The 7676-nt window shown below is 33.7% G+C and overlaps 1 long non-coding RNA gene across 1 annotated transcript; it reads left to right on the top strand.

Annotated features, from left to right (window-relative positions):
- Window positions 1–2746: 2746 nt before the first annotated feature.
- On the top strand, window positions 2747–3833 carry LOC107827988 (uncharacterized). Its single transcript, XR_012699997.1, has 2 exons — window positions 2747–2928; window positions 3243–3833. It is a non-coding gene; the product is annotated as an uncharacterized LOC107827988 (long non-coding RNA).
- Window positions 3834–7676: the final 3843 nt, after the last annotated feature.

The raw sequence follows: 7676 nt of genomic DNA, 5'->3' as shown, positions 1-7676 counted from the left end.
GCAGAAAATCATATCCTTGGTGAATTAGGATTTCGGTGTTACGTCATTTTTTTTTTTTTGTAAATTCTTTCTCTAGCAAAAGTATTTCTCAAAGTGAGGAGAGAATGACTACTTGTGAGTTATTTCCTTTGGATGAGAGGAAGTTTAGTGCATTTCTTTTGCCTGCCCTTCCTTGAACTGACGAATGAATATACGAGGGTTTGTCATGTTAAATATAGTAGTAAAAGATCTTTTGAAGCTCAGAAACTGAAAAAGTAAAACAAACTCCTCCGACCATAGACGTTATTCCCTTCTACATTTTTTCCGTGTTGCAGTTGAACTCATTAACTTTATCACTCGGCGGAGTCTAGTTCTTTAATTGATCATTCACTCAAGTGCGTTTGACGGTGACATGGAAACTTCTAGAAATAATGTACGCATGAATTTTTGTAAGTGATGTCGAAATTTATAGAAGAACTGAATTATAACTTTGGTTATCATACTTTTAGACAAAAAATAGCCTTAGTCTATTGGTATGTTGAGTCTTAAGTTAAAAAAGATGCTGAGTTTAATTTTAATTCATCACAATTTTCAACCAAAAAGGCTCTTTCAAATATTTGCAAAAGAAAAAAAAGTGCTAGCTAAGGTTTGAACCTTTGACCTCTTATATAAAATCAAGCACATAACCAACTCATCAAGACACAATTTATGTCAAGTGATGTCATTTGTTTCTAGTTATCCGTTTTCGACAGTATTAATATATATATTTATAAATTTTCTGACGAAGCGGTGTTGCGTGACACCGTTTCGGTTGCATCCGCCCTGACTAGAATGACCAAGGACTAATCGATTGATTTGGTTTCATTTCATATCTTGTCTTGAAACAAAAAGTAAAGAATATAATTTCGTGTAAAGAAAATATAAATCTGAGAATTCGTAAGAATTTTATGTTGTGAATAGGACTTCCAATTAAGGATAAAAGACAAAAGAATTTAAATGGAAAAAAGTAGAATTAATATTGGCTTGATTGATTTGGGTTAGGAAAGTGATTTTTGACAATTAAAGCAGATGATTCCAAATGTATATAGTGTTGATGAATAAAATGGTTTCCAAACGTGATGACCAGACACTAATTATGATTAGGAGGACTTGTTTAGTTCAAGTATAATTAGTTAAATTGCAAGAGAATAATACAAACCTAATAATCTTGAACTTACATAGGAAGGCACATCTAACTTTTGACGCAACTTTACCAAATTTATTCGAAACATCTAGGAATTGCAGAGACATGTCATATATTGCATAAATCAAATGAAACTGGTTTTGACAGATCTGATAGATTAATTGTCTAATTTTGGTATGTAATGACTAATGACATTTTGCTGTTTTAAGATGGTAGCCGCGTCTTGACAGCGTTTGTAAGAGTTTTGACATTTTATTGTCTGTTTCTCTTTGTTTTCTCTACGTGTGGACCATTTACTATCTTGCTAAATGCTAGAAAAAGAATCCTTTTTCCTCTTCCTTCTCTACCCGAGGCTGAAAATATAGGTTTAGTGAGTTCAACGAGCCTACATTTTCGATATATAAGTGTGTGTGAAAAGTATATAAAATCTCAAAACTATTTTAAGTTCTGAACTTATAATTCTAAACGAACAATGGGTTTAGCGTTAGAGCTGCAAAAGTTAAATTCATCATATTTTAATCCTAAATCCGTCTTTGTCACCCCACAACCCTTTTATCTATTTTCTTGGATTTAGAGTTGAAAAAATAAAGTAACTTGTTGAATCAAGAACACGTTTTGCTGAAATTATGTACGGTCTATTTAATGAAATTTTGTAGCCATATAAGTATGGGATTTACCATGCTACACTACGATCAGGTAATTCAAAATACTAGAGACTTTTTTGGAAAGTTTATCAGCAATAGTAAATACTTTTAATGTGAAAGCTTCTAAGAAGACAATTAGTATTTTACCATGTGAGCTTTCGAATGAAATCGTGTCATCGGTAATTTATATATTAATCAATTACAAATCATAATTAGAACTATAAATGGATCAAGAAAACTCTTTTTTCCCACCACTTAAGGCCAAAAGGATGGAGAAAAGAAGCAAACAAAAATTTCCTTTTCCTCAAATTGCTAGTCTCTGCATCAATCGTGTCCGGCATACCAAAATTAATACACAATTTGCATACATTAATATTGGTTATCAACTTTAATTTGTTTAATAAAGTATGATATATGTCAAAATCAACTTTATTAGTCTTGGACTTTTATTCCTTCTCTCATCATTTCCTAGTCAAGTCTTCTTAATTTAAAAAAATTAGAACGAGTGAACAATGAAAGAATGTCCACTCAAATACATTTTAAATTCTAAACATACAAATAAATAATGTAGCTACGTGCCCCACGGTTCTTTTTCAGCAACTAATCGGTCGCAAATTACAATATATATTACGTACTTGTCACTCACGGGCCCCTTGAAAATGATATAATGATTCATTTCAATACTCATACGCAATTCTAAGAAACAAAGTATTAAAAAGGTGAAAAAAAAGAGATAAACTTTCTCCTTCTATTATGTGATTGATCTTTTTCTTTTCTTGTGTGGCAGACAATACCCTTCAAGACCCCATTCCCCCACCCCACCCCAACACCTACCCTCCCACCCCATCCTTATATTTGATCTTTTATTTCTATATATATATATATATAATATATATATATATATATATATATATATATATAGGGATTTTTGTATATATACATACATATATAAAACCCCTTTGGGGAACCCAAAAAAAGGGAAGTATTGTGTCCATAATAAGAGAAATGATACACAAAGATGACAAGCAGCAGAGGAGCCACTGAGTGTTGCATGTGTGGAGATTATGGCTTATCTTCTGAGCTCTTCAAATGCAAAATATGCCAATTTAGATCTCAACATAGGTACCCACTTTACATCTTTTTATTTTATTTTATTTTTTAGTTCCACTTAATTGTGCTGTTTAATTTATTTCCTTGTTGCTGAGGGCATGCGCCCTGAGGACTGAGGAGCGGGGGATTTTCTGACATTTCTGATTGTTGTTTCGTATTTAGACTAAGCTCTTAATTTGTCGTTGACATGTTGAATTGTATACATAATATGACGGGGGGATTTAAATTGATCCTATCCGAGTTTAGTTATGCTACTTTCTAATTTATTTTCTTGGATTTTCTTGAAAATAATAACAATTAAAAGACTTCCTTTTAAATTTTTGCAGGTATTGTAGCAACTTGTATCCAAAAGCTGAGTCATATCGTATATGCAATTGGTGCTTGAGTCCAAAGGAGGTTTCTGGTGATAAAACACAGAACTCTCCAAATTCATCTTCTTCATGTAGAAATACAAGTGACATTCAAGATGGTCCAATAAAGTTCAAGAAAAAGCTAATTATTAGAAATGAAAATATTGATATGGGGCCAAGTCCAAAGGGGAAAAAGGGTTCTTTAATGAAGCTGCAACTTATCAAGAAAAATCCCATTAAAATACAAAAGTCTATGGAGCGATCACCGTCATTGGCTGCCAGAAAAAGGGTCACAACTGAAGAGAAAATAAGGAGAACAAAGTCAGAGGAAAGGGGAATCACAAGAAAGGTACTTAAAAATAGGGTAAGAAGGTATAAGCTATTGGATGAAGTCTCAAGCTAATGAAATTTTAAGATTTTGTAGATTGTTAAGGTCTTTTTTTTTTTTTTTTTGGTGTATTGTTTGGAGGTTCTGAAATTCCATACATACAAATTTATGTAGACAAATAAATGGGGTTGCTTCATTAGAACCCTTTGATCATTATTGAGAGAAATTACAATGCAAAATTAGGGTTAGTGGAGTTTCTGATCACTTGGTTCCATTTTTCTTCTTGTTCTTTTTTTCATGTCTATTTTTGGAAACTACTAGAAATGTCAGTGTTACGAAGCCAAACCGAAAGAGAGTGAATGTCTTTGAAATTATCCCTTAATTATGTAACAACGCTCTTTAGTACTCTTGTTGGCATTAATTTATACTCAAGAATAACAAACTAATATGACGTGACCTATAGATTACAGATTTGAGTCGTGGAAGCAACCATTAATGCTTGTATTAGGGTAGACTGTCTATATTACATTATTCGGTTTGCGGTCCTTCTTTGGATTGTGTGTAAATATAGAATACTTTATGTACTCGGTTGCCTTTTTAATAATAACAAACTAACATGAGGCAGATATATACTCTGTGAATACACATATTTTGTGTGTGTATTTAGAAATAAAACGGGGTAGAATATGCAGCAATAATGGTGATAACAACCAGTCACCCAACATCATCAACATCATGGGTAGGAAATTCTTGTTGAGTGTCTTATCACAATTCACAAATCACCACTACACAACATGGAAGCAACGATTGAGCAATGTGTGATTGAGCAGACAAATAACTGTAAATAGCTACTACTCCCACTATAGCACGGCATAGTGTCAGGGGCGGAGGTAGTGTGGTAGCTACGGTTCGGTCGAACCCAGTAGCTTTTGTTTAAACATTATATTTGTATTGAAAAAATTATTAAATATATAAAAATATTTAATTGCGAACCCAGTAACTAAAACGAGCTAGGGTTCGATGATGAAATTAGAACCCATAACCTTAAAATTCTAGCTTCGCCACTACTAGCCAGCTGCCAAGTAAGCTAGTGAATCCAGTAACTAAAGTTGTGAAATTCAAAATGAGTATAATCGTATTATATATATAAGTATTTATTAATTTATTGAAGGATTCGAAATATACGGAAATTCTATTATAGTTTAATGACTGTATGGAAGGATCTACATCCTTTTACCCAAGCAAGGGGCCTGTCTAAGCCCAATACATACTCTTACTGAGCCCATGTGTCTAGCAGTTCTAACTGTGAAAGAGATAACCCTTTTGACAACTTCAGCGGGCTTTAATGTCACAGCTGGCTAGACGTAGCCACTAAGGCAAAGCCAATAAGAGTAGTACCAGAACCGACTGTACCACCATCTTGGAACCAAATCAAGAAACTATATTAAAATTTCTTTATATTTTGAAAGAGTCTGGATTCTTCATGGTTAATATGCAAGAGAAATTAGTGCTTCAACATAGATATGAATCCGTTTAGCCGGACATAGTCACGGCTAGGGAGAGATACTAAAAATACTTAAAAGAAGAATAAATATGTACCTTGTAGGCCGAGAAGCAAGGCCCTGAAGATGAACTTCAAAACTTTTATTAATTCTTGAACTCGATTTACAAACTAAGCTATGAACTAAGTGTTTACAAAGGGGGTTGGTTGAGAGAGAGAGAGAGAGGAAAGAGAAAGAAGTAGAGAGAGGGGGGTTCCGGCCTTCTCTTCTTCAAATGAAGAAGCATTCTTAAATAACAAAAAAAAGAATCTTGAATAGTAAAATGGGTCCCACATCTGGGTCCCTACACAGTGTTTTTACTGTAGATAAACAGTGTTTCTACTGTTGATGAACAGTGTATCTACTGTTTAAGTGGGTCCTGGCGGCTGATAAGCTGTCAAGTCTTCTTTTTGTCCATATTTTGCATCTGTTGGAGGAATTCTTCCACCTTGTCAATTTCTCTGTCAGATAATATCATTTCTGGCTGTATAGGTTGAGTATCTTCTACGAGGTCATCACCACTCGTCTCACTTCTCATTGAAGTGTCTGATTTTTCACACTGATCTAGTGATTGGAGCAGATTTCTTTTCAACCCTTCTAAGTATTGATTTATCAAATCCATTTTATCTCCATCTTGGATTGATATTCTCCGAGCAATATGTTTAACAGTGCTTTCTTCTACTATCCTTTTTTGAGGGGCTGTCACATATAAATGAATTTGTGTTTTTATAGAATCTAATAATTCTTGGCCGTATAACGTCTTTGTTTTGGGATCAGTTTTCATCAATTTGTCCCAAAAATTGTTGTAGAATACCCTATATAAACAAGGGATTTGTTCTTCCGTATAACCCATTTCCGGGGTCCATTTATGGATCCAGGGGATAGAAAATTCAATAAAGAAGTAAATCTGATCAATTTTTTCTAAATAGCAGATATGATCTGCGTGATACAAATCTGTTAAGAACGGAGAGGCTTTTGTCCATTCTTTGTATAATTTCAGGAATGGTTCAGGCAAAATTTTGGTAGTAGGACCGTGGTATGACCACCAGTTTAAAAACCAGTTAGGGATAGGTCCTGTAAATACCTTGGCGCATACCTTGATAAACCAAGTATGCTTATGTCTTTCATTGTTATAATAAAGCACTCTATCAAATGCTTGAATATAATCTCAATAGTGAAATTCATTGGTGATTTATTAAGGCTTATCTGCCTTTCTTTCATTGTGGAAATACCCCATTCTTCAACAGATATAATCTGTTTGATAATGACCTTTGAAAAGTTATAAACATTTTCATTTGTGTTATAACCTGAAAAGTGCTGGAATTCTGCACTACCTGTACTGATCAGGATAGTTTCATAATAGGTGCGGGTTTTATATGATTCACCCGGATAGTATAATCCATTAATCAGATATCTCTGAAATATTTTCCACGGTTCTTCTTTTCTCTGAATCTCAGAGTTTTCAAGGAGAAATATCATTTCTCTTTTTGGTAACTTTTCATATGACTTGATATCATCATTGTCTTCCTCTTTAGCAATTGAAGCAAAAGTATCACTTTGCTTTTTAGATGCTAAATAAGCATGCAGATGTCCGTATAACGGACTGTCTTCTGGAATATCTTCCAGATGTATAGAATGTCCTGAGGATTCTCCTGTATGCGGCACCTTTGAGTTTATCAAACTCTTTTTTCCTCTTTGTATTACTGGAGAGGTTGATGAGGATCCGTATGACGATCCCTGAGAATAAGTCCTACTAGGGGAAGATCTTCCCCTACCTCTGCCCCGGGTGACCCATGAAGGGTCCATTCTGCGGAAATTGCAAATCATTATTAATTAAAAAGTGATTGCAAATCATTATTAATTAAAAAGGATAACATAATTCTAGTGCTGATATCATCTTGACCGAAGGGACACACATTTTCAATTAACTGAAGAATATCAATAACTTCTTGAAAATCAGAGTGTTCTTTTTCCCTTGTTTGAATAATGTCAGCCATAATAATATCAAGTATAACTTCTTGTAAGTCTCTATTTAATTTAATCACTTTAAGAATAGTGATCAGTACCTTATCATCCAAAAACATGGTATAATAATTCATAATCTATTCTAAATATTCCCGGGATAGAAAATCCGGAAGGGAATTATCAATTCCTTTTTTGTATTGTATTTCAAAATCGAAAGGTGCTAGCTGAGCCTGCCATCTAGCAAATATTAATTTTGAAGCATCGTGCTTAAAATCTTTGTCAAACATGTATTTAACCGATTGAGCATCAGTTTTTATCAAAAACTTTTGGTTGTATAAGTCGTCTTGAAATTTTAATACACACTTAACAATTGTTAACATTTCATGCGCCACAGTAGCGTATTTCTTTTGAGCTTCGGTCCATTTACCAGAGTGAAATCTTATTAAGTATTCACTCTTATTATTGGGATTTACTTGTTTCAAAATCCCTCCATATCCAACATTAGACGCATCTGTCTCGATAATCTTTTGCCAAGTAGGATTGGCAAGGGTTAAACATGGTAAAGATTTAACACGC

Source organism: Nicotiana tabacum, chromosome 16 (assembly GCF_000715075.1).
Source record: "Nicotiana tabacum cultivar K326 chromosome 16, ASM71507v2, whole genome shotgun sequence".
Classification (NCBI taxonomy): domain Eukaryota; kingdom Viridiplantae; phylum Streptophyta; class Magnoliopsida; order Solanales; family Solanaceae; genus Nicotiana; species Nicotiana tabacum.
This window is presented reverse-complemented; position numbering and strand designations above follow the sequence as displayed.